This window comes from Anguilla rostrata, chromosome 1 (assembly GCF_018555375.3).
Source record: "Anguilla rostrata isolate EN2019 chromosome 1, ASM1855537v3, whole genome shotgun sequence".
NCBI lineage: Eukaryota > Metazoa > Chordata > Actinopteri > Anguilliformes > Anguillidae > Anguilla > Anguilla rostrata.
In genome coordinates, this window is record NC_057933.1 from 82,429,672 (window position 1) to 82,453,322 (window position 23,651).

The following is a 23,651-nucleotide window of genomic DNA, read 5'->3' on the forward strand; positions in this document are numbered from 1 at the left end:
ATTTTTTGAATTACATTAAAGCCCATTTCCCCAGTACTTTTGGGCCCAACAAATACATTCAGCAATGATAATGGCCCGGGCACCAACATCATGTAATACTTTGTGTCCAATATGAAGACATGGATTTTGCATGTAAATTTTTATAGAATCCCAAAAGGGAAATGATCCATTACATCTTTGCAACCCAATAACCAAAAGCACCCCTGGTCATGTGAAAAGGCCAGTCATTTTACCGATTCTGGGGAGATTTTTATGTTAGGGTTTTTAATAAAAAATCTAAAAGGGTATCACCCAGTAAAGGAAATTTTTTGGTTCTTACCGCCTTATTTTTGCAGACAATCTGCTGTTTAAAGTTCAAAAAAAAAAACTCAGAAAATGCTCACACATTCAAAAAAAATGCCCAAAAATTTCCGGGAAAACCAGCATTGGTCCAAAAGTTTATGAAGAAAGATATTTTCCCTTTGGTTTATTTTCACATGCCCATTTTTTAAGTGTGCTGTGAGAACACAGCCCTTCCTTTACGGAGGGGGCTTTTTTGACCTGCATGGAAAACGCGCATTTGAATTTTTAAAAGGGCCCAAACTTCTCATTCTCATTTAACCCAATCCTGCCTGAGCCTTTATCACTTTAGACACACCTTGAAACTGAAGCAAAAACAGAAGCTTTACCCCCCCACAGAACAATTATCGGGAATTTTGGAAAACATTACATAAACTGGATGTAAACACAGCAAGGAGTGAAAAAAAGGGGAAGTTGACAAGCAGAAAAAACCAAAATGATGAATCTAGATCACCGGAACATTCAGTCCTCGTTTACCCCCGTTCTTTTTTTAAACCAGGCAGAAAATTTTCTTGGGAAAAAGCAGCAGCGGAGATTACAACTTTTTAAAATACTTGAACTGGGCTTTGGGATTTCAAAACAAATAACCAAAATAAGAATTAGTGTGCTCAAGGAAACCCCAATCCAAAACAAAAAAAAATATATAAACTGTTACAGATGTACGGGAGAAGTTTTTGGAATCTCGAAATGCCCCTCATTTGTATTTTTGTTTCCAGGATTTGTTTTGTACATGCTTACATGACCAAGTGTTATGGATGCACGTTTTTTGGCTACCATTCATTTTTAATATTGTACACGCTGATGTAAATGTCACACATCTACTATGGTTAGAATCTAAATACTTCTTTGAGTTTTTGTTTCCAACATAAATCACAGCACAACAATCTCAGCTCTCCCCAGTGAGACACTCTGGTCTATCCAGTGAGACACTCTGGTCTATCCAGTGAGACACTCTGGTCTATTAACAGAACCTGCTCCTGGTTGCGGGTGTTAGCGGGCTGAACAGAGGAGTAGAGGGGAACTTCACCATCGTCTGTGTCCGTATCCTATGTTCCAGTGTGACTCATTGCCATCCTTGAGACGTTGACATAAATGGGATTTTTATTCCCCTGCAGGGTAAAGAAAAGAGGCAGGAGAAGGATGGGAAAGATCCACAGAAAGTACCTGTTCATTTCAGTGAGCTCCTCAGAGCTGGAGTGAGCTACTCACCCCCATTAATGACAAAACATGAATTTAACCTGATATAAAAAAATCAGCTAATGAATCAATGTATTATTTTCAAATACATGCCATCAGCAGTTCAATATCGACTGAACCAGACATACTTAAACACATATAGACAAACTTAATACACTTAATAAGATTTCTTGTCTCTATCATGACCTGTTTTACAGTGGGTTTTCATAAAATTTTGGAAAGATTGCATTCTGAAGTACTTCTTTCATTCCAAAGCATATATTTGCAATAACCAATAGCAATAAACCACCATCACAACAATAATCTGTGTGTATTTATTCACTGGAAACAGTGAATACAACACATACAGTAAAAGTCACTCTCCCTGGCTCTCTATGTAATGCACAGATTATTACATGCACATAAGCAGTATTGTTACTGTGTAACGTTACTGTCACATACTGCAACCCCTTTAGAGAAAATGAAACTGTCCATAACAGGGGAATACACATAATTAACTCCTGAAATATTTCCGTTAAGCATGTCAACACACATAGATGATCATAACCTCATACTGTAAATCTGTACATAATCTAATAAACCTTCAAGGTCACATGGCACACACTGCTATGCTTTCTACTTATTTGTAAGAAAGATTTATTTATTTATTTAGGATCCTCATTAGCAATACACAGGTGCTATATAAATAAATAAATCATGTCTCACAATTACTGTTATAAAGCATTGTGAGTATTAATCAATCTTCACAACTCTAATTATACTGTATTATGAGCAAATTTTAATGTATTATAAGCATATAATGCATTATAGACAGGCATCATAGACAGTGTTAACCACATTTCCGTTTTTGCATTATGCATTATCAAAATTATGTTACATTCATAGATAAATACATGTATGCATATATGTAGACTGATTTCATTATCTCACCTGCCTGTCCTCTTCTGTCTCATTTGTTGATTTTCTCCTCCTGATTATTCAGAGAAGAAAGAAAAATAAAAAGTAAATCTACCTTCAGACAAATCTTTAAACAGCCCCCTCTTGTATAAACAGCATTTTGCATTTGTTTGAATGATGTGTATTGCTGAGGCAATAGTGCCCATGTATGTGTATATTTATTATTGTTCAGATGTCATTTGGTTACAGGAAATGAGCCTGAGTTATAAGAGATTTCTTCATGCCCAATAAATGTAGTTCTGCTTTATTCAAACCAACACTGGAGCTCATGGGCAAATTAATGTGCATGACAAGACTTGTTATGGTCTGTAACTGTCCACATGATTCATATTAAGAACAAGCTTTAAGGGGATTCTGTTACCCCTGTTAAATCATACAGGTTTGATTAACTAATTGGGACACTAAAATGCATCAGTCAGAGTTTATAAAATTGACATCGCAATAAAACAAAATGTCTAATAATGCAGTGGTCTAGGCACTAATCAGACATTAGAGGGGGGAGTATGGCATCAGCATGATGTAATGTAGCTAATGCTTGACAAAAACATTCCACAAAAATGTGCAATCGTTTTAAACTATGAGTCTAAATCAGACATACAGTAATTCACACTGGAGTGACTACAAACCGACTCATTTACAACCACGTACCTCACGCACACAACACCCAGAAACACAAGAGCCAAAATGGCAGCCACTCCCACAGCTGCAGCCGCGATCAGTGACTGACCTCCTTAGCAAAGTCAGAGAGATGTAGCCCTGTCAGTTATGATATAGCAGTGCTCATTTCACAACATGCCTCACCATGGTCCTTAAGGCGAAAGTTTATAAATGTTTAGATACACCCCTTATATACCTACATTTACTAGAAATTTCTGTACATTTGAATTTTACTGAATTCAATGCTGGCATCATGATACTTTTAGTTACACTGCTCATCATCATTATCTACCATGATCCGGTTCGGATTGTAGCACCGATATCATGATCAGCATTGCTTTGTAGCCTCTGAATCATAATCAGTATCACATAAAATACTGTATCAAATATTTTCTGGCCCTACCTTGCACTGTGACCAGTAGAGCAGAAGCATTCTGAGCTCCAAGTCTGTTCTGTGCCTCACAGTAGTACTGTCCTCTGTTCCAGGATCTAAAAATAGAAAAGTTCAAACTCTGTCCAGATCCTGCCTGCCAGACTCCAGTTTCATTCTCCTTAACCCAGGTGTAGTTCTGCACTGGTGGGTTGGCATCGCTGCTGCAGGTCAGAGTCACTGAACTGCCCTCCACTATTTCACCAGTGGGGCTCACTGATACTGAGACTCTCTTCGGAGGATCTGAAAGAGAAAATGTCAGGTATTGCAGTTTTATATAGATGTCACACTGAGGGGTTTGTAGTTTCATGTGGAATTTAAACCTGACTCAGGCATACTGTATGTAGTGCTTTCCCATCATTGCATTATGGCATGTTTTCAGGTATTGAAGTTTCATGCAACGCTATAATGACAGAACATTTACATGCAGCATAGTATAATATGTACAATTTAGCTGAAAATTTTAATTGAAAACTTTCAATACTGTGAGATTTGAAGAAGTTTGGCCTCTGGTACTCACATCTCACATTAAGAGCCACTGCAGGGGAATGAAGCTCATAGCCTTTCACAGCACAGGAGTATCTGCCTGCATCTTCACTGCTGGCTGTGAACTGGTGACTCTGATCAGTGAAGGACAGAGGAGATCCGTCCCTGTACCAGATGAAGGCTGGGCTGCCAGTCAGAGTGCAGGTGGTTTTACAGGTCAGTATCACACTCCGTCCCTCTGTGACTGTGTCAGGATTCAGCATCACCTGTAGATCTGCAAATAGCAAATTAGACCTGTAAAAAAGCTTCCAGTCATACTTGTGCGTAGAGAATCCTCTGAATTTACAGCATAAAATAATTACCAGTGACTTCCAACGCGACACCAGGTTCTCCAGTATATCGATCACATTCACTCAGGAACCTGAATCGGTATGTTTTTGAATCAGTTTTTCTCAGTTGGTTTATTCTAAAAGTGCAGTCACTGTTCTTATTCCCCAGGTACTCCACACGGTGAGTGTACTCTGGGTCCTGGGACAAGTCCTCAGGCTCCTGTGGCGTGTTCCAGTGAATAAACCAGAATGTTTTCTGCACTGCGTGAGATGTGGGATATGAGTAAGTGCAGCTCATGTCTACTGAAGACCCCTTTAAGGCACAGATTCTCTCAGGGGTGTAAGTCACTCCCCATCCCGTCCGGCTCAAAACACCTGAAAAATACAAACACACACACGCGCACACACACACACACGCAGACACACATACACGCACATACACACACAAACACAGGCGCACACACACACATGCGCACACGTACACACAAACATATGTATAGATACACATACATATACACACACATGCGCACACATACGCAAATGCACGCACACACACATGCACACACACACACACACAAATGCACGCACGCACACACAGAAACACACTGCTCAGAAATCCTTTAAAACACAGATGTGTTGGCAACATGACAGATAAGGGATTCAATTAACAAAACTTTAAAACAAATGCACCTAACTTCTCCAAAACTATGGAACATCAAAAATTGTACTTGCATTTCAATACTAACTGATGTCAGTAGATGGCAGTAGCCCCGATCAATGTGAGTTTCACAGGTACAGGAAGTCTTGCTTAGTAGCTAGCTTTGCTAGATTGTAGTACCTGGGCTTGAACCTAGGACCCCATGTTCCCAAGACTGTAACCTTGCCCACTAGGCCACAGGCAGGCTAGCTGTTTAACCTGGAAATGTTTCAGAATAAAAAGGTATGGGTATTTTGCGTTTGTATGCAAGTTTTTGATTGGATCGTGTAGGTGAAGATTTGGCTGGTGTCAGTAAAATGTCCAATGGGGAGACATGTTGTTAGTGGGATAGGCGGCAGGAAGAAAAAGAATGAGAAGAAGAAGAAGAAGAAGGAGAAAAAGGAGAAAACGGAAAAAAAAAAACCTTGGTTTGGGGCTTTATTGTGTGGACATGTGAAGTTGTTTATGAAATCTGTCTGTTGAAATGGGGTCAGAATGTACAGAATTTGTTGTTTTTAAGGGCTGTGTGTCTGTGGCTGTTGTGGTTATTTCTGTGGGGAACCCTGAAAAGTGCCAAACTCTCGGTGCTGTACAGGTATGGGGCATGCCCCCGCCAAGGAGTAACTTGGCGGGTTGGCATACCTGCCATCCCAATAATGGAACTGAAATCTCACAATGTAATGTGGAGGAATTGTGTGGTTAGGGTGCCATCTGCAGGCGGAGTGGGAGCAGTACAGCTGGCTAACAACCACGCCTTTTTGCATTTACAATTGATTGGTAATAGTTTATATGTTCTGCCTGCAGTGAGGCCGGGGTGCTGGAATGAGAGACGTATGCGGGAGCGGCATGCTATCTAATCCCCGTCCTTATCGTGTGTGTTTTGTTTTGTTTTTGTTTCCGTGTTTTTGGTATCGAGCGCACAATAAAGCCTTGGTGCCTCTAACAACAACGAATTGTGTGGTTTGTGGGGAAAAGGACTGCAGAACCTGTTACAGTAAATATCCCAGTACATCATGCTTTGCTACAAAATTAACTGGATATACTGTAGCTTTTTATGGTAGTTGGAAAATGACACAGCAGAATCAAGTTTTCAAAAGTGACAGAAGTATTTAGATATGTCTTTTTAACATCTTCATTAATAATGATAACTTCATTTTTTAAAGTTGAACAGCTGCATGTGGTACCTTTTTTGCCCTTTGCAAACTCAAAATGACTACAGGTTTTACCTAAGACATGTCAGTATGATCAGGCTCATCACTGTATGATAATGTAATTATATCTGATTTCTCCTCCACTGGTCAGTGTGACTGCTTTACTCAGTGTCTTACGGCTGTGAAGTTGCCCAAAGGGGGGGCGTGGTTGCTTTGCAAAATCCGTCCTACATTACATTGTTATGAAATATTCGGTTGTCATTCCGTTTTAAATTATTAACGCTGGTTTTGCGATAGGGGATGAATACCGCATGAGGGCCCTCTGGTGGCCACGGGGGCCCTAAGCAGCCGCTTAGTTCGCTTATGCCTCGGGCCGGCCCTGCATGCATTATTTCCCAGTAAAACAGAAGATGGGGAGACACTCACATTTCACATTGACTGCAGGGGAAGTGACTCCTCCTGTAGCACAGGAGTAGAGATCTGTATCATCAGTGATGGCTAAATTGAGGGAGTATTTATACTCATGGGACACAGCATTTCCATTCTTGTACCAGGTAAAGGTAGGGCTGCCACTCAAGGTGCAGGTGCTGCTACAGGTCAGTGTTACACTCTGTGCCTCATTCTCTGTCACTTTCACCTGAAGACCTGCACACAAGAATCAACATGATAAAAAAAACCATTATGTTTCTATTAGAAAATGATTAGGAGTACTGCCAGTTAATAGTTAAAAAGCCAGTTTAGAATTACCTGTAACGGTCAATGAGACTCCAGGCTGACCAAAATATTTTTCATCTCGGATGTTAGTCAGGAACCTGAAGCGATATATTGCTGAATCGCTTTCTTTCAGCTGGTTTATTCTGAAAGTGCAGTCACTGTTCTGATTCCCCAGGTACTCCACACGGTGAGACAGGGACAGGTCCTGGGACAGGTCCTCAGGCTCCTGTGGCTTGTTCCAGCGAATAAACCAGAATGTTTTCTGCACTCTGTGAGATGTGGGATATGAGTAAGTGCAGCTCATGTCTACTGAAGACCCCTTTAAGGCACAGATTCTCTCAGGGGTGTAAGTCACTCCCCATCCCCTCTGGCTCAGAACACCTGAAAAATACAAACACACACAACAACACACACCGCACACCACACACACACACACAAATTTAAAACACACATGTGTTGGCAAAATGACAGATAAGGGATTCAATTAACAAAACTTTAAAACTACTGCACCTAACTTATATAGAACATCAATAATTGTACATGTGGAGCCCTTGATATGTTCTGGAGGCAGGGTGATATTTGTGGTTGGTTTTGTTGATATAATTTCAGACCTTCCCATAATATATATATATATATATATATATATATATATATATAATATATATCATATATATAAAATTTGCAGGTTAATTACATGAATTAACTGCATAATCTTTTGTCCCTCTGTTAGCTATTTTAATACTAACTGACATCAGTAGATGGCAGTAGCCACCAATAAATGTGAGATTCGCAGGTACAGGAAGTCTTGCTTAGTAGCTAGCTTTGTTAAAAAGTAGCATTATGCCAAGCAAGTTAAGAGCAAGTGTCTGCATACACTGTAAGCTGAAAATTGTTGTGTTTTGCTCACAGTGAAAATGAACTGCTTTTATCAAAATATTTGGCACCAAAATGCTTTTTCGCCATTCTAATGCAACATGCACAGTCAACAGCTCTGATCATTTTGTAAAGCAACAGATATTTATATCATGCCTTTGTCTCAGTTTTAAAGCTGAGTGTGAAGAGGAAATTCTTATAAGTTCTCTCTTTTGCCCTTCTCTCTTCAGATGAGAAATGTTGCACTACTCTAAACTAATGTACTGTAGAATATAATTTTATAGAAATTATATACATTCTGTAAAGCAATTTAAATGTATTCAATTTTGCTGCTGATTGAGATAATGAAGGGAGACTAATAATTAGGAACACATGCGGATAAATGCTGTATATGTAGAAGACTGAAACATCAGAACTACATTTGGAAAAAAAAAACACAAACAATTTACCTGACACAGAGAGGACGATTACCAACAAGGTATTGAAGAGCATGGCTGCATCAGATTGATAATATTCATCCAAATGCACATATACAGGTCTTGATTATTATTTACACTGTAAAAATGAATGGCAGAAACATACACTGTCAGAGTATTCTATTTATTCACATAAATACTACAGAAGACTAACACATATTACACAAGACTAATAAATACTACACAAGCGCACACAGTGAGTTAAGGTGCTGCTAATGTCCATAAATGTTCAGGCTTGATGAGAGCTCACACAGATGCAGACAGCAGAGACTCAGACAGCCTTTTACTTGATGAATGTTATTTGTATGGAAGAAACAGCGATAATATCTACCTAGATAATACATTTTATTTTCATATTTGATTCCAGTTTTTTCTTCTTTCACTCCAAAATACTGTGAGATAATTTTGACTAAATGAAATAATATGATAATGCACTTACCAGGAGATAATTCTGGTCTAGCCTCAGTGGTTTGCTAATGTGCCATTAGTATTAAACAGCCTTACAGACAGAGCAGTGTGCCTGAATATGATCGGAAAAAGAATGCATCACACTAAATATAAAAGTAGAATGTGTTACAGATCTGACTCACTTCCTGAAGTTGATACTTGTTTTAGATTTTATCGGATACAAGCGTTTGAATAAAATATACAGAGTCGTTCTCTTTGTGTCTGGACGAGACCAGTAGTGCCTTTTCAAAAAGACCTGGTAATTCTCATTTCTTTGCCCCCACTGTATTATTGAAATTCAGATGTCAATAATTATGTTCATTATTGCATATTACATTTGTAAAATAAACATTACTACTACGTTTACAAAAATGATTCCGAATTACAACACAAACTGTTACATATATCTGAGGCTTTGCCTATTCCAATACATTCATCAATCCATCCATTATATATACCCGCTTATCCTGAGCTGGAGCTGGTGCTGGAGCCTATCCCAGCATGCATTGGGCGAGAGGCAGGAATACACTCTGGACAGGCTGCCAATCTATCACAGGGAACACACACCATTCACTCACACATTCATACCTATGGGCAATTTAGAGTCTCCAATTGGCCTATTTGCATGTTTTTGGACCGTGGGGGGCAACCAGAGAACCCGGAGGTACATGCAAACTCCAGACAGAAAAGACCCAAACAGAGATTTGAACCCAGTGCCGTCTTGCTGTGAAGCGACAGTGCTACCCACTGCACCACCGTGCCACCCCTATTCCAATACATGTACAGTAGAGGTTAAAATAAAAGTGACTGTAAAAGGTGTGATAGGCATCAGGCACAATTAAACATTCATACAATCAGGAGCCCTATACAAAATCCATTATATTCATCATTTAATTCCTTTTAGTAAAAGATCTTCCAGGAAATTGATTTGAAATGTACATTCAAGACTCATCTATTTTAATAATTGCCCCATCTACAGATATATTGAATGTATTGAATCCATCTATCCCTCCTAGGTAAATTTTACTGCCACAAACATCATGCTTTACCATTGCTACCATACATACCATAAGTTGTGTTAATGTTTCATGCATCGGATTTTTGACATGAAGCTGGAACATCAAAAAAACGCTGCTGTTGCTTGGCCTATAACCCTCTTATTAACATAAAGATTGCACACACCGTACTTTCACGGAAGATGAAAGGAGTGGACAGGCTGTGGATGGAGCTGCCTAATTTCAGATGAGTGCCACCCTGACCACAGACAGTGGAGGAAGTTAAAATGCCGCTCACTTCGTGCAGCCTGTTCTATTCTTTATTTCATTTCACATCTCAGTTCAGTGTCCGGTGGAGCAGCGCTGTTTCTGTGGTTGATGTTCATGGGACCTTTTAGAACTTTGGTTTTGCTTTGCCTGTTCTACAGTCCTTCATGCACATAATTAGTTGCATTTCAATGCTGATATTTCATAAAGATGACTTTTACTACATACGACCAATTGTATAGTATTATTATAGTATCTTTCACAGAGATTAACTTGATCCCCACATGTGAACTAAATGGAATGCAGGCAAAACATGATGGCCATTCAGATGAGAGGTTTGAGGTTCACAGTGCTTTACAATGCTCAAATAATCCATAATACATTGATACACATAATAAAGCAATGTATGTAAAGAAAACAAATAAAAATATGCATTCTTTCAAATATCTAAAACCAGACAAAAACTTAAATTTGTGCTCAATACAACAAGGCAATGTAAAATTAAGTGCTAAAACAGTGTTTTAAAAACAATCTAGGACCTTACCTTTAAAAGTGACTTGAGTTTGGAGATTATAATCTGCACAGAATATAATAAAATATGAGACTGTAATATCTTCAGACAGGGGTCAGGAGGACTATTCAAAGGAGACGCACAAAGACACACACACACACACACATATTTTCAAGTATAAAATTTAGTTTCACAAAAGTTTAAATGATAGCAAAATCTATAATTATCCTCAGGAATAGAGCACACCAGTAAATGCAGTTCATTTACAGTTCTGCCCATCTCATGAAGCCAAAGACATCTACTCATCTCTGTTGCATAGCTAAGCATAAACAGGAACTTAAGATCAATCAATTGTTCTACATTTCACAGCAGATGTGTGGTAAAAACAAAAGTAAAAAGATTCTGCTCAGCCTAGAATCTCTAAACCAAATTCAAATTCAAAATAACTTCACCTGTTAGTAACTCAATTTGTGTAAAAGCGTCAGTGCATGCTCAGCACATAACCGGACAAACTACAAACACAGACAACATACAAGTGAAGCTTAAAACAGTTTAAGATGTCCGCCTATAGGGCATCTAAACAACATATGTGATCTTGCATGTAAGATTTAGATTCTCATTTCCTGTAACATATGTCTGTAATTTTTTGCTTTTCCAGTCTAATTAGTGAAACAGGTTATATCAAATCATAGTAATTCTATATTCTAGCTTCTGATAAATGTTGTAACCTCTGTAAACTGGCATTAATAAGCAGAACTGAAGTAAGTAAATTGTTTACCTGGGGCAGAGAGAAGGGCTTACAAAAATACTGTTGAGGTTGTTTGGGGCATGGCTGCATCGGCCTGAACATTCATATAAAAAACATAACTTATATTATTGCCTTTTGTTTTTTAAGCCATAACCAAAAATCCACAAAAAAATCACTGATATTCAGCGTTTAAAAGATAACATGGAAAGTATAAAAGAAAGAGTTACTTTCAGCAGGCAATGATATATATATTTTTTTTTTTAATTCATTTTTTTTATTTATTATACATAATTTCAATTTTGAGAAAGATAATTTACTGATTTAACGAATGCTGTGCATGTCTTCCCCACTGGTCACATAGCCACCTTTCAGCAGTGAGAGAGACTGATCTCCATTAGGATCACTAGATTAGCACAGAATAAAGCACTCGCTGTAATCCGTAGATCAGAGAACAACAACACTGTACTTAAATTTCTCCACTGTTTAAAGAAATGCAATGAATTTAAGCTTGCAAAAATCAAAGATGTCTTCACTGAACTTCTATCAAGGCACTCTACTGAATCATATACATTATTTTACAACTCAATGAAAAAATGTGTTAACAGCCATTAAGAATAAAACAGGGCTAAATTGTGCACTTACGCTGGTAGAGGAGGTGTGATCTTTACGGTTTTCAAACTGTCTGAAACGGCCCTGCTGACAGGCTCATATTTCTGAACATGGCAGAATGACTGTGATGAATGCAAAGCTTAAAGCAGAATTGTTTGCATTTATTTATTGATTATTATTATAATAATTATTATTATTATTACATTTTTATTTAATCAGGAGTATCTCATTGAGATTAAAAATCTCTTTTTCAAGAGTGTCCTGGCCAAGACAGGCAGCAGCTTGTGCAGTTTAACATGTTTGCAGAATGACAATATACAATCAAATTATAGACAACATAGATTATTTTACAAGAGAGTAGCTTCACTGTGTAACTTGACATGTTGGTACACAATAATGAATATAAAAACATTAAAGAGCTACATGAGCATCACAGCTGTGTAAAATGTGTTAGTTTAAAAGCCAGAACAAAAGACGGAACCATGTTCCAATGCGAATGACAATATTTTGCTGCTGTAGCCTAGCCTATAACCCCCAGATCAACATAAAGATTGCACTTACTTTCGCAGAAGATATAAAAAGCGGACAGGTGTAGTTATCTTTGTGAAAGTATCACAGCTCTGGGGCCCCAAAGCGGGTACTGTGAGGTGCCCCTGCTTGGCTCTTTTGTGCAGAGCGGGCGCGGCTGTGGGTGAAGCTGCCTAATTTCAGGCAAGAGCCACCCTGACCACAGACAGTTAAAGCATTGCTCACTTCCTGCAGCCTGTTCTATTCTTTATTTTATTTCACATCTCAGTTCAGTGTCCGGTGGAGCAGCGCTGTTTCTGTGGTTGATGTTCATGTGACCTTTTAGAACTTTGGTTTTGCTTTGCCTGTTATACGGTCCTTCATGCACATAATTAGTTACATTTCTATGCTGATATTTCATAAAGATGACTTCTACTACTGTTATGTCCCCAGCCTCTGCTTGCCTGGGTAGTGCAGGTGGAGGTAATGCCTAATTGCTTAATTGCTTGATTGCCTCCACCTGCCTGTGGCCTAATATAAGCCCTGCAGTATGAGGCTAGGGAGATCTTCATTGAGGTTTCTTTTGTGTGGTTTGTGTTTGGTAGGTTTTAGTGAGGTCTCTTTTGTTTTGTGAACTTTGTGGGTTTATGTTTGTTTTAGTTTGTGTTTTAGATTAATAAATGTCTGAGTTTGTGTTTTTAGATCAGTTTCTGTCTGTTTTTGGTGCTTTGGACTCTGTTGTTGCGGCCCTGCGAGCCGGCCGTAACACTACATACAACCACTTGTACGGTATTGTGTTAGTTATTGTATCTTTCACATTTCATAGAGATGAACTAGATAAAAACAGTACATTTGGGCTCAGTACAACAAGGCAATGTAAAATGTGAAACTAAAACACTGTTTTAAAATATTTTGTACCTTCCCTTTTAAAAGTGACTTGAGTTTGGAAATTATAATCTGCATTATAATCTTCCCATTCAATGTGAGAGAATACATGCGCATGTACATGAGTTATGAGCGTGTGTGTAACAGGGTTATATAAATGTGTAATTGTGTCACAGGAGCATGTATGCAGCAGGGTTACATGAACATACATGAACATCTCCACCATTTCTCATTCTCTGCAGATTCTCTCCTCTGTGTGTTTTAATCCCACACTGAGGCCTCGCCAGCTCTCTGAAGCACAGAGTTTGTGTCGCTGGCTGCGTTTGTCACTCTCTGAAGGCTCTGCTCTGAGGTGAGACACAGGAAGAGACTCAGTCACACATAAGTGCGCCTCCAGTTGCATTGTTAAAAGGGAACCAGAGTGGCCACACAGTCCCTTGCATTTCCTGTCCACTCTGTGATCCCAAAAAACGGATTCCTCTGTTGACTTAGTGAATTATATATCACAGAATCACTTGAAGATTTTACATTACAGAAGTATATTTTTCACATGTCAAAAAATTATACTAAATAATTTCCAGATATAAGTACAACATATTGAGAGTTAAGTGGGGAATATTCCTCAATAGTTTTAACCAATAAAAATAAGGAGGAAGACTGAAATTGACTGCATCACACAGTGATGAACTGGATGAACTGTAACTTGCCTGGTGTGTATCTGTGCTTTGTGTCTTCTGCTCAGCACAGACCTGCTGACTTTGTAGTTTCATAAAAATACAGCCTGTACACAGAACTGTCCTTTGCTTTTCTGAACGGCTGGTACGGTTAATGGTGAAAATATCCAGGTGGGAACTTGTTACTTACAATACGAGAGCGTCTGCTCCTCCCTCTCTCTCTCTGTTGGTGCTCTTCTTCCTGCTGAAAAGTGGGGAAGGGGGTGGGGGGGGGAGTAACAGACCTTCAGGAGCTGTGGATCTGCCATCCCAGACAACATTTTGTCATAACATTCCTACCTGCTCCTCTGAATTCAACAGCAAAACTGTAAGATCACTGCATATCTCTCTGACATCTAATGGTGCATTTCTAATGATGTCATCTCAGTGATGTTTGATACCCAGATGATTTTGCATTGCAAACATTTACCTTGTGCACACCATGATAGCAAAGAGTGCAATAGCCACAGAGATTCCAACAACCATCCATAGGAGCACTGTGTTATCTCCTGCTATAAATAAACTGATATAGCATTTCAATTTACATTTACATAGCAATAGAGTCTTTAATCCAGAGTTGTTTAAAATAAGTGCATGCATAAAGGTAGGAAGGTCAATGCAACACTCAATTAAAATCAATTACATCAGAGTTAAACATGAGTTAGGTGTGTCAACCAGCAAACAAACTAGATATCGGTGATCAAATATGCAAGCGATCTATAACAGATACTGGAACAGGAACAATCACCCTTCTTCAAAACGATAGAGGTGTTATTGTACATTACGTGTTACGCACCTTTTATATTGTCTGACACAGAAGTAGAGCTCCATGAGTGTTCTGAGCCAAGCAGTAGTACTGTACTCTGCTCCAGGATGGCACTAGACATAAAGTTTGATTATAAAATGTTTATTTTATCTTCATGTGAATACATTGATATAAGTTGGAAAAATATCAGGACAGTGATACAATTTTTGTTGTTTTCGCTCTGTACTTCAGCAGATTGAAAAATGTGGGGGCATTTACATCCATATCGGATGATCCGATGTATAAAGTACTGCCCTTTTTATAAATAGTCCCAATACCTTCGCATTTCACTTGTATTTTTAGATAATCATTTTCCTTCTCATGCTTCATCATTTTATCTTTTTAATGAGTAATTATCTGATTGCGTAGTTTATGGGATTTTTCCTGCCATTCAAATGACATAGACCTAGTCAGTAAATCCACAACTTAAAATGTGAAGTAACAGCATCTCAGAATCTTGAGATCAATGAACACCTAAATGAATAACGTGCTCTGCATATTATTACTTTCACAGAAGATGAACTGAACTGAACTGCCCTCCACTATTTCACCAGAGGGGCTCACTGATACTGAGGTGTTCTTGGGAGCATCTAAAATCAATAGAGAAATGTGTTCAATTCCATATAATTTCTCAATCTCTGTGATTTGTCTCAAATAGATTCAAAACCATTTATTGCAAAGGAAAGTTTATAATGAAGCTGAAATATCACACTGCAAATGTTTTCTTTGTTTGGAAATGAGTAGAATTTACTGCATCGTTTTATGGGGGTTGGTAAATGGCCTTGAGACACAGGTTAGAAAAGCTTTCAATTATGACTGCAGTATTTAGATAAGAAATTTTATTTAGCATTATTTAGAAAGCTTAAAAATAGAAAAAGAAACACACAAACCAGTTTGCTTGGTATATTAAGAGTAACTATTATTTGGTTTAAAACATCTACAGTACATATGGTATGTTTATTTGCCCTGTGCAGCTCAGAATTACTACTCGTTTAACTTATGACATGTCCGTATCATCTGGCTTACTCATCATGTTATATCAATTATATCATTATTAGATTTTCCCTCCACTGGCCAGTGTGACTGCTTTACTCAGTGTCTTACGATTGCAAAGTTTCGTAAAAATACTCAGGTGATACTGACTCTCTGTGTCTGAAGCTGAGATGCACTGATATACTCACACTGCACATCAAGATGTTTAGGAGGAGATCTTTCTGTCCCAATCACATTCCGTGCCTCACAGTAGTATTCTCCTGCATCCTGCAGTGTGATGCTTTTAATGGTGTAACTGGATCCTCTCCATGAGAGTTCAGCTCTATTATTCTTATACCAGGTGTATCTCTGCACTGGTGGGTTGGCATCGCTGCTGCTGCAGGTAAGTGTCACTGAACTGCCCTCCACTATTTCACCAGAGGGGCTCACTGATACTGAGACGCTCTTCGGAGGATCTGAAAGAGTAAATAACAGGTCCTGCAGTTTTAATTAAAATTCACACTGAGGTGTTCTTGGGAGCATCTAAAATCATTAGAAAAATGTGTTAAATTCCACATAAGTTCTCATTCACTGTGTTCCATCTCAAAGCACAAGTAGAGACATTAATTTCAAAGTAAAGTTTATAATGGAGCTGAAATCTCACAATGTGATGTGGAGGGGTGGTGTGGTTAGGGCGCCATCTGCAGGCAGAGTGGGAGCAGTATAGCTGGCTAACAACCACGCCTGTTTGCAATTACAATTGATTGGTAATGGCTTATATGCTCTGCCTGCAGTGAGACCTGGGTGCTGGAATGAGAGACGCACGCAGGAGAGGCATGCTATCTAATCCCCGTCATTATCGTCTGTGTTTTGTTTTGTTTTGTTTTGTTTTGTTTTTGTTTCCGTGTTTTTGGTATAGAGCGCACAATAAAGCCTTGGTGCCTCTAACAACGACGGATTGTGTGGTTTGTGGGGAAAAGGACTGCAGAACCTGTTACAGTAAATACCCCAGTATATCAAGCTTTGTTACAAAATGAACTGGATGTACTGTAGCTTTTTATGGTAGTTGGAAAATGACACAGCAGAATCAAGTTTTCAAAAGTGACAAAAGTATTTAGATATGTCGTTTTAGCATTTTCATTAATAATGATAACTTCATTTTTTAAAGTTGAACAGCAGCATCTGGTACCTTTTTTGCCCTTTGCAAACTCAAAATGACTACACGTTTTACCTAAGACATGTCAGTATGATCAGACTCATCACTGTATGATAATGTAATTATATCTGATTTCTCCTCCACTGGCCAGTGTGACTGCTTTACTCAGTGTCTTACTGCTGTGAAGTTACCCAAAGACACTCAGGAGATATTGACTCTCTGCTATGTGTGTATGAAGCTGAGATGCACTGATATACTCACACATCACATCAAGACTTTTAGGAGGAGATCTGTTTCTCCCAATCCCATTCCCTGCCACACAGTAGTATTCTCCTGTATCCTGCAGTGTGACGCTTTTAATGGTGTAACTGGATCCTCTCCATGAGAGTTCAGCTCTATTCTTATACCAGGTGTAGTTCTGCACTGGTGGGTTGGCATCACTGCTGCAGGTCAGACTCACTGAACTGCCCTCCACAATTTCACCAGAGGGGCTCACTGATAATGAGACGCTCTTCGGAGGATCTGAAAGAGAAAATAACAGGTATTGCCATTTTATATAGATGTCACACTGAGAGGTGACATCTATATAAATATACTGATATACTGATACTGAGATGCTCTTGGGAGAATCTGAAGGAGGGAACAATGGTTTGTTGTTTCATGTGAAATTTAAACCTGACTCAGGCATACTGTATGTAGTGTTTTCAAATCATTGCATCATGGCATGTTTTCAGGTATCGAAACTTCATCCAGTGCTTTAGTGTCAGTACATTTACATGTAGCATAAAATAATCTGTACAATTTAGTGGAAAATTATGGCTGAAATCGTTCAGATTAGTGAGATTTGAAGAATTTTCAAAATCAGAAATATTGACGACCACACAAGGTTGCCTAGCACTCGCTTATCACATTAAGAGCCACTGCAGGGGACCGAAGCTCATAACCTTTCACAGCACAGGTGTAGCTGCCTCGGTCTTCACTGCTGGCTGTGAACTGGTGACTCTGATCAGTGAAGGACAGAGGAGATCCGTCCCTGTACCAGATGAAGGCTGGGCTGCCAGTCAGAGTGCAGGTGGTGCTACAGGTCAGTCTCACACTCTGTCCCTCTGTGACTGTGCCAGGATTCACCATCACCTGTAGATCCTCAAACAGCAAATTAGACCTGTAAAAAGGCTTCCATTCATACTTGTGGGAAGAGAATCCACTGAGTTTATAGCCTAAAACAATTACCTGTAACTGCCAATGTGACCCCAGGTTCTCCAGTAGAATTTCCACCATCAAGGTCAGTCAGGAACCTGAATCGGTATGTTCCAGAATCAGTTTCACTCAGTTGGTTTATTCTAAAAGTGCAGTCACTGTTCTGATTCCCCAGGTACTCCACACGGTGAGTGTACTCTGGGTCCTGGGACAGGTCCTCAGGCTCCTGTGGCTTGTTCCAGTGAATAAACCAGAATGTTTTCTGCACCCTGTGAGATGTGGGATATGAGTAAGTGCAGCTCATGTCTACTGAAGACCCCTTTAAGGCACAGATTCTCTCAGGGGTGTAAGTCACTCCCCATCCCCTCTGGCTCAGAACACCTGAAAAATACAAACAAACACACACACACACACACACACACACACACACACACACACACACACACACACACACACGCACACGCACACACACACACACACATGCAGACACACATACACGTACATACACACACACACACACACACGCGTGCACACATACACATGCGCACACATACACACAAACACATGTATACATACACATACATACACACACAAATGCACACACACACACACACACAAATCCACGCACGCACACACACAAATACACTGCTCAGAAACCCTTTAAAACACAGATGTGTTGGCAACATGACAGATAAGGGACTCAATTAACAAAACTTTAAATAAACTGCACCTAACTACACCAAAACTATGGAACATCAATAATTGTACTTGTATTTCAATACTAACTGATGTCAGTAGATGGCAGTAGCCACCCATCAATGTGAGATTCGCAGGTACAGGAAGTCTTGCTTAGTAGCTAGCTTTGCTAGAATGTAGTAGCACTGAAATACTTGTGTCGTCATTCTAAGAATGCAACATGCACAATCAACAGATCTGATCATTTAGTACAGCCACAGATATTTATATCATGCCTCTGTCTCAGTTTCAATGCTGAGTGTGAAGAGGAACTTCATCTTATAAGTTCTCTCTTTTTTCCCCTCTCTTCAGACTCTAAACTAATGTACTGTAGAACATTACTTTATAGAAATTATATACATTCCTGGAAAAAAAAACACACAAACAATTTTCTTGACACAGAGAGGACGATTACCAAAAAGGTATTGAAGAGCATGGTTGCATCAGATTGAAAATATTTATCCAAATAAACATATACAGGTCTAGATTATTATTTACACTGTGAAAATGAACAGCACAAACAAAGACTGTCAGAGTATTCTATTAATTTGCAGAAATACCAGAATAACAATTACTACACAAGCCCACACAGTGAGTTAATGTGCTGCTGATGCCTAATAATGATTTGGGTTTCATGAAGAGCTCACACAGATTCCAGAAAGCAGAGACTCAAACAGCATTTTACTTGATGAATGTTATTTGTATGGAAGAAGTAGGAATCATTTCTAGTCAGAAAATGCATTTTATTTTCATATTTGATTCCAGTTTAATCTTCTTGCACCTCATTATACTGTAACACAATTTAGACTAAATGAAATGATATGATAATGCACTTACCAAGAGAGAATTCTCATTTGGCCTCGGTGGTTTGCTAATGAGGCTTTAGTATAAAACAGCCTTACAGACAGAGCAGTGTGGCTGAATGTGACCGTGAAGAAAGTACTTCACACTGAATATAAAACAATGTGTTACAGATCTGACTCACTTCCTGAAGGTCATACACGTTTTATATTTTATCGGATACAAGCGTTTGAATAAAATATACGGAGTCTTTGCTTTGTGTCTGGACTGGACCAGTAGTGCCTTTTCAAAAAGACTGGGTAATTCTCATTTCTTTGCCCCCACTGTATTATTGAAATTCAGATGTCAATATTTATGATCATTTTGGCATATTATGCTTATAAAATAAACATAACTACTATCTTCACAAAAATGATTCCGGATTACAACACAAACTGATGCTAAGATCTGAGGCTTTGGCTATTCCAATACATACATCAATCCATCCATTATCTATACCCGCTTATCCTGAGCTGGAGCTGGTGCTGTAGCCTATCCAAGCATGCTTTGGGCGAGAGGCAGGAATACGCTCTGGACAGGCTGCCAATCTATCGCAGGGAACACACACCATTCACTCACACATTCATACCTATGGGCAATTTAGAGTCTCCAATTGGCCTATTTGTATGTTATTGGACCGTGGGAGACAACCGGAGTACCCGGAGGTACATGCAAACTCCAGACAGTTAGGCCCCAAGCCGAGATTCGAACCCAGTGCCTTCTTGCTGTGAGGCGACAGTGCTAGCCACTGCACCACCATGCCACCCCTATTCCAATACATGTGCAGTAGAGGTTAATATAAAAGTGACTGTAAAAGGTGTGATAGGCATCAGGCACTGTTAATCACTGATACATTCAGGAGCCCTATACAAAATCCATTACCTAAACTAGATTATTTAATTCAGTTTAGTAAAAGATCGTCCAAGAAATTGATCTGAAATGGACATACAGGACTCATCGATTTTAATAATTGCCCCATCTACAGGTAGATTGAATGTATTGCATCCATTTATCCCTCCTAGGTAAATTTTACTGCCACAATCAGCATGCTTTACCATTGCTACCATACATAGCTCAGTCGTGTTTATGTTTCATGCATCGGATTTTTGACATGAAGCTGGAACATCAACAAAACGCTGCTTTTGTTTGGCCTATAACCCGCTTATTAACATAAAGATTGCACACACTGTACTTTCACAGAAGATGAAAGAAGTGGACAGGCGTAGTTTTCGTATCTTTGTATATGGCAGCAGTGCAGAATGGTGGTTTGGGGGTCCAGAGTGTGGCTCTGGGAGCTCTGAGGTTGCAGTTTCCATCCCCACCTGGAGCACTGCTCTGGGGCCCCAAAGCGGGTACTGTGAGGTGCCCCTGCTTGGCTCTTTTGTGCAGAGGAGTAGCGGGTGCGGCTGTGGGTGAAGCTGCCTAATTTCAGACGAGTGCCACCCTGAAGACAGACAGTTAATGCGCTGCTCATTTCCTGCAGCCTGTTCTATTCTTTATTTTATTTCACACCTCAGTTCAGTGTCCGGTGGTGCAGCGCTGTTTCTGTGGTTGATGTTCATGTGACCTTTTAGAACTTCGGTTTCGCTTTGCCTGTTATACGGTCCTTCATGCACATAATTAGTTGCATTTCAATGCTGATTTTTCATGAAGATGACTTTTACTGCATACAATAATAATACTATACAAGAAGTTGTTTCTTTCACAGAGATGAACTTGATCCCCAAATGTGAACTAAATGGAATGCTGGCAAAACATGATGGCCATATAAAGATAATAATGATAATTTTTTATCAAAACAGAGGTTCAAGGTTCACAGTGCTATACAATGCTCAAATAAATCATAATATATTGATAAACATAATAAAACAATGTATGTTAAGAAAACAAATACAAAGATGCATTATTTCAAATAGCTAAACAGACAGAAAGTAAAAATGGGGTCAATACAACAAGGCAATGTAAAATGTAAAGCTAAAACACTGTTTTAAAAGATTTTGGACCTTGCTTTTAAAAGTGTCGTGAGTTTGGAGATTATAATCTGCATTATAATCTTCCCATTCAATGTGAGAGAATACATGCGCATGTACATGAGTTATGAGCGTGTGTGTAACAGGGTTATATAAACATGTAACGGTGTCACAGGAGCATGTATGCAGAAGGGTTACATGAACATGCATGTTGCAGCAGGGTTACATGAACATGCATGTTGCAGCAGGGTTACATGAACATGCATGTTGCAGCAGGGTTACAGTACTTTGGGAAAAATCCTCCACCAACAGCTCTTCGAAAAATGGATAAGCTAGCAGAAACAGACAGCAGTTCTGTGAAGTTAAAGACAAAAAGAGACTCTTTCACCCTGATCTCCACCATTTCTCATTCTCTGCAGATTCTCTCCTCTGTGTGTTTTAATCCCACACTGAGGCCTTGTCAGCTCTCTGAAGCACAGAGTTTGTGTCGCTGGCTGCGTTTGTCACTCTCTGAAGGGTCTGCTCTGAGGTGAGAAACAGGAAGAGATTCAGTCACATAATAAAGTGCGCCTCCAGTTACACTTATATACTTTTTTTTTTTTCAAAATTGTGGTGGTCAAGACATCAGTGACACAGGAGCATGTATGCAGCAGGGTTACATGAACATGTATGTATGCAGCAGGGTTACAGTACTTTGGGAAAAATCCTCCACCAACAGCTCTTTATAAAATGGAGACTCGAGCAGAAACTGACAGAAGTTCTGTATAGAGATCTGGAAACTCACGTTTTTACTTCAGCTCTGCATAGCTTTTAGATTGATAGAGGATGTCCCAGTGACACCCTCACAAAATGCAACATTCAGGCAGACTTTGAGAAACAGATATCTAAAGAACTTGTATGTTGTAAATGTTGTAATATTTGACGTATTGTCAGAGGACAAATCAATTTCCTATCAAAAAAACAAAAAAAAAAAATCCCCCTGAAGCACGTTTTAAAAGATGTCTTGCGGGCTAGGGGTCTCAAACTCTAACCCTGTACGACCACAGACTCTGCTGGTTTTTGTGATGTCACTCAGCAGCTCATTTAGGCCTTGGAAACAAGGCGTGCAGACTCCTTAGACCATCGGTGACTTATAACGCTTACCTCATACACACAACAGCAGCAACGAGTGCAACAGCCACTGTGATTCCAACAACCGTCCACACAAGCGCTGTCCTATCCCCTACTGCAAATAAGCAGACATAGCATTTTAATTCATGTTTAGGTATGTACCAGAGACTACAATACAGAGTGACTTAAAAATAAGTGCATACAACTGGAAGACTGGAAGGACAACGCCAGACCAGGAAAATCAATGAAATTGCAGATAAATTTGTGTAGGCCAGTACAAGTTAGCTGAGAGAGCTGTGTGGGCTAGCACAGGAACCAGATATGGGCATGCATACCCTAACTCCCTCAAAAAAAATAAACTATCATCTAAATGGGTGTGATGTATTGCAGATTGTGTTGGAGGTGATAGAATCCATATTTGATTATCCATTATGACCTTTACAAGTATGTCATACTTTATTGTCTAGATGAAGGCTGGTCCTAGTTATACATTATTTTCAGTGATACCATGACAAAAAAAATCAAACACCCAAGTAATCTATAACAGATTCTGAAACAGAAACAGTCACCTTTGTTCAAAAGAATAGAGATATTATTGTAGATCACTTGTCACTCACCTTCTATGTTGATTAGAATTGTAGAATTGTGACCTCCAAGTCTGTTCTGTGCCTCACAGTAGTACTGTCCTCTGTTCCAGGATCTAAAGTTAGAAAAGTTCAAACTCTGTCCAGATCCTGCATGCCAGACTCTAGTGTCATTCTTCTTAACCCAGGTGTAGTTCTGCACTGGTGGGTTGGCATCACTGCTGCAGGTCAGAGTCACTGAACTGCCCTCCACTATTTCACCAGAGGGGCTCACTGATACTGAGACTTGACTTG

The 23,651-nt window shown here is 39.3% G+C and overlaps 1 protein-coding gene and 1 long non-coding RNA gene across 3 annotated transcripts in view; one reads left to right on the forward strand and one right to left on the reverse strand.

The window, feature by feature from the left end:
- Positions 1–23,651, forward strand: part of LOC135248387 (B-cell receptor CD22-like) — a 96,275-nt gene that overhangs the window by 38,374 nt on the left and 34,250 nt on the right. The gene's annotated exons all lie outside the window — the stretch shown is intronic.
- Positions 13,512–16,078, reverse strand: LOC135238216 (uncharacterized). 2 transcript variants are annotated; one of them, XR_010325048.1, is made up of 5 exons: positions 15,975–16,078; positions 14,785–14,867; positions 14,419–14,500; positions 14,140–14,193; positions 13,539–13,622 (listed from the first exon to the last, which is right to left on the reverse strand). It is a non-coding gene; the product is annotated as an uncharacterized LOC135238216 (long non-coding RNA). The 2 variants fall into 2 exon arrangements; XR_010325047.1 differs by having other exon boundaries at positions 13,512–14,193.